Source organism: Leptosomus discolor, chromosome 6 (genome assembly GCF_034619465.1).
Source record: "Leptosomus discolor isolate bLepDis1 chromosome 6, bLepDis1.hap2, whole genome shotgun sequence".
NCBI lineage: Eukaryota > Metazoa > Chordata > Aves > Leptosomiformes > Leptosomidae > Leptosomus > Leptosomus discolor.
In genome coordinates this window covers 50,317,223-50,321,413 of record NC_141396.1, presented here as the reverse complement: position 1 = coordinate 50,321,413, position 4,191 = coordinate 50,317,223, and positions in this window count along the sequence as shown.

Below are 4,191 nucleotides of genomic sequence, written 5' to 3'. Positions count from 1 at the left end.
ATTTGCAGCAATGCATTGAGAAATAAAAGGAAGTGGATGGCAGAGATAAGGAAAATAAAATAGCCACAATTTTTTAATAAGGGGAATGGAATTTCCCCCGAGGGTCTGTGTTATAATGCTCTTTAGTAAAACACAAGCAAAATTCATAGTAGCGGAACTTAAATACAAAATAATGCCAACTTTAAGCCACACAATCAAATCACTAACAGTCAGAAAATGCTGACATGAAGGCATCACCAGCACATTTTAAGCTCTAGATAATAGTACTTCCAACAAACAATTGACTATTACGGATTTAACCATAAAACTGGAACTGCCATGTGCACTGCTGCTATGACATGTGCTGGAGTTCAGTTATGGCACAAACATTCTGATTCTTTTGTGGTTTGTCTACACAATATTTTGCAGTTTTAAAGAACAAAATAATCCGTGGATGATGTGAATGGGGCTAGTTTTATCTTTCATGGGACCGTTATTTAGCTCGTACCAGTGTGCAATGCAAGGGCAGTATATTTACAAAGGGGTTTTGGTTAGCATGGAAAACCAGCATAGACTGTATAGATCAGTGCAAAAAATCAGCCAAGCTTGCTAACAATCATCTCACCTGTAAATTCGATTTACGTTTTTCCAAATGGATTTTCTTGTAGCCTAACATTAAGAAATTAAGGGAAGGAGGTTGATGCTTGGGTTTTTGAATATTTTTGTGGTTTGGATTTTTTTATGGGAGAAATGTGTTTGATTGTTATTCCATTTACAAACACCTCCATGAAAATTATCCAAACAGCCATCCCAGAGCTGCTGTCTTATGTAAAACCCAGTAAAATTATGCAGCAATGTTGCATACAAGTTCAGTATCTTTGTCCTAATTAAAGTTAGAGCAGATCCCAGGCCATGGTAGGTCTCATGTGGTTATTTTTTTTAATTCCTTCAACAAAGCACAGTACAACCCCCCCAAAAGGATTGTTTTACTTCTAATCTTTCAACATCATCTATTTTCTGGTAGCATTGCCAAAAGAACTGATTATCCTTTTAACAATTACAAAAGTCTATTTTACCACTCTCCCACAATTTGAAAGATGCTGAAGGGATTTTGTTCAAAGTTTCCACAAAGACTACTCCTCTAGCTGAGACCAGCATGGATGACATCAGCCCAGAACAGTTAAAAAAGATCAGCATGTGGAAAGAAGGATTTCAGGACAGAAAGCGTCCTGCAACCTTGAGGGAGAAATGAATCTGGCACAAATCTGAAGTAATTTCCCTGAGATGGTTTTCAGCAGGCCCAGTTGCACTAGCCCAGAGGGTCTCAGCTGGAGGGAGCCAGGATACGGTCCAGCCAAGTGGGAATGAGCACGTCAGGCAGGAGAGTAGCATGGGCTGCGGGAGGACAGGAATGATGCTACTCACAGGAACAGCAGCCCCTACCCACTGCTGCTGCGGAAGGGTCGTGAGCAAACACACCAGGTGCCCTGGGAAACTGTGAAAGGATTCATAAACATCGGGCCAGAAGAGTCCATTAGATCATCTTTTCCTCACTGAGGGCCAAATGTGGTTTTCAAATACCTTTTGAGAGCCACACGGTGTCACACCCCTCACTATTAGAAAGTCTAAATTCTCAGCAAGGCACTGATACCCAGGAAAAAAGGACCAGGTTCAATTTCAAGGCTTTTGTAGTAAAACCACACTCATGCATTATCTAATAACCCTGGAAATTCAATTACAATGTCTGAGATCTAAAGCACGAATGACACTTCACAGTGCCGTGCAAGGTAGACAAAAATACTGAACCCAGGGGCCCTTAAGACTTGCCCCCTTCCAGATGTTAGATACCCAGGATAGTCTTTTCCCTCCCTACCCTTAGTCCATGGGGACCCTGTCAGCATCAGCAGGACCGACTATGTCTCCCGTTCCCTGTGGATGGTGGGTAGAGGGGTCATGGAGGGCAGCACGAGGCAAAGTGACAGACTGGTCCCCGTGGAATGGCACTGGGCCCTGCTCCATGGGGGCAGGACATGCAGCAGGTTCTGGGGATGGGGCAATAAGCTGTGGGCCAGAGCTGGCAATAGCAAGCTGTCTCTTCCAGAGAGGGACTGCAAATGTTGCAAAGCCAATCTGGGGCAGGGTAAAATCTGAGCCCGATCCAGCCTGAGGGTAAGTGAGTTGCTGTTGCTGACACCCAACTGCAGGATTTCATCTATGTTCCCTTTGGCAGAGCCCCAGGAGCTGCTTTCCACCATCACAGACCTAGAAAAGCATCTGGTCTCTGTTGGGAGATGTCGAGAGTTGGAGAAGTCACCATTTCTTCTGCTTGTTTATTCTGTTTTTTAATCTCCTTTCACTGATTAAATGTTTGTAACTCGTTTCTCTGTTGAATTTGCCTGTAGTTAAGTCCCAGCCATCAGTTCTTGTTATGCTTTTCTCTCCTGGATTAAAGAGTTCTGCTGTGGCCATAATTTCTGCCCGTGATGGTACTTACACGTTATAATCACATCATCCCTTGATCTTTTTGATCAGGCCACCAGGCTGAGCTCCTCAGTCCCAGAGAGATCTCTTGGAGATAGCAGTGGTGAACAGAAACACTGATTTTGTGCTAGACTGGCTCCCCACACAGCTGAATGCACAGGACTAGGTTCCTCTGTTTAATATCACTGACACAGAGCACAGGCCATGAATGTGGGTGAGGGTTTGGAAATTAAACCATTTGAAAAGATTAAACAGATTCCTCAGTCTCTGTAGCAATATATTATTCTTTAGTGAAGACGGCCAAAATAAAAAACTGTACCTTTTCAATATTTCCCCTCCTTGCAAATTATACAGGTGTTTCTGTCCTCAGCATCTTCTGCTTTACTCACCCTACTTCATCCTTATGCAAACACAACATTTACTGTCTTATCCTGGTTTAGATTAAATAATATTGAACTTGCCAGCCTCTCCCTCAGGATCTGTGTAAAAACAATTGTGTTTCTTTACGTAAGCTCCAGGATCAGTAGCTGTAACAACAGGACACCAGCGGACAGGGAGCACAGGCTGGAGAGGAGCTGATCTGCATCTGATGGCAAGTACATGCCCCCAGCCTGCACACGCAAGGGGGATCAGTGATGGTGGAGTGTGTGTCTGAGTGGGTGTGTACGTGTGTAAAAGATGGATGCTGGGAACCCAGAAGCAGATGCAGAGGAGAGGCAGGCTGACAGCCGGCGTGCCAGACCACACAGAGAGCTTTGACAGAGGGAGCAATTTGGGAGGACACCAGAAGAAATTTCATTGTGAATTGGGAGCAAATTATTTTCGCTGGTTGCAAGAGTTGTCCTGTGCCTGGTACACTCTCTACAAGACTTTAAAGAAAGACGATTACATTGAAGAAATAGCTAAATTTGTCTTCAGTTTCTTCTCCTAAAAAATATAATGCGCAGGATCCAAAAATCTGGCTATATATTCAGGTTGGAAGAAGGTAGTGGCATTTGGACAGTAGCAAAGTAAACAGAGAAACTGAGTTTTCAGTGGTACCTTTGGCAGGGGCCTGTTGGTGCTCCGGGAAGTTTCTTGCATTCACAGTGCAGCTGGATCTGGCACCTCTGGCTTTGTTCATTGGATTTGGGGGTGTGGGGCTAGAGACCATGGAGGAGATCATGGAGTAGAGGACCAGCTCTCCTCTCTGACCTCATGAACCTCATACCAACACTTTCAAGTCCCTATAGCAGCTACACATATATTTTGGTCTCAAAGACCTTTCCAGAAGATGACAGCAAAGGCCCCAGCTTCACTATAAGGATGGCTGGCTGGATACTCAGCTGGGTTTTGAGGTGGTACGTAACATCAGCTCCAACAGCCCCAGCTGCCTTGCTCCATCCCCATGCATGCACGTGGATCACCCGGCAGCCTGGGTCACACACAGCCCTGCTCTCAGTGCTGTAAGCCATGGCCTGATGGCTTGCAAGCTCTTATGGCCCACAAGCCACACATCAGCCAAATGACCGTCCCTGTTCTAGCAGTGGCTTCCTGGCTGCCAGTTGATCCCCTGGTATCACTTACTTCTTTTGCAGCCGAAAATAGTGATTGCAACATCAATTAATTAATTTATTTTGCATTTTTTTCTTTAAGAGTAAGTGAATTCATTTTTTAAGGTAGGGTAGTGAAAAGATGGTAAATGTTATTGCATAGGAGCAGTAACTTAAAAATATCCAAGAAGAGCTCTTT